We start from the raw sequence: 612 nt of genomic DNA, 5'->3' as shown, positions 1-612 counted from the left end.
TTCACTTTCAGTCAGGAACAAATCCCAGTTTTACACCAATCCCTGATTTGACAGCACGTTTCCAGCATTCACTGTTGTTCTTCCTGACTCTAAACACAGTTGTAAAGGAGCCTTCTGTTCCGTGCCCAGGAGCTCTGAACATGGAAGAGAGCGGCTGGGACACATTTCTTACAGGCCTCAGGATGAACCCACACGGGGACTTTGCTGTCAGTGAAGAGAGATGAGAAAGACCAAAGTGCCGTTTGTCCCTCTCAGTGTGATCCTGAAGGACTGTGTTCAGGCTGAAGTTCTGTTCCTTCTGTCCGATCCTCCCCCAGATTGTCCTTTCTGAGCTCCAGCCTGGTGATGTTAAACACTCAGGTGGGAAAGAGAAAAATCTACAACAATGTGTTTAAAACAAAGATGATTTATTTGACATTTATTTTCTTCAGGATTATCCTGTGAATCGAAGTCTTTGCTTTGGAAGATGGAAGTGAGACGAATTTCCAAGCACAATTCATTCAAATTGCAGGCCGAGTGGTTGCATTGTTGAGTTGGTAATCCAGGGTTTCTGGATAGATCGACTTTCTCAAAGACATTTGAAAATAGAAATAAAAGCAACATTCTGTACAT

The sequence above is a fragment of the Heterodontus francisci genome, chromosome 34, assembly GCF_036365525.1.
Source record: "Heterodontus francisci isolate sHetFra1 chromosome 34, sHetFra1.hap1, whole genome shotgun sequence".
In the NCBI taxonomy this organism is placed as follows: domain Eukaryota; kingdom Metazoa; phylum Chordata; class Chondrichthyes; order Heterodontiformes; family Heterodontidae; genus Heterodontus; species Heterodontus francisci.
The sequence above is the reverse complement of the archived record's forward strand: the minus strand, read 5'-3'. Positions refer to the sequence as shown.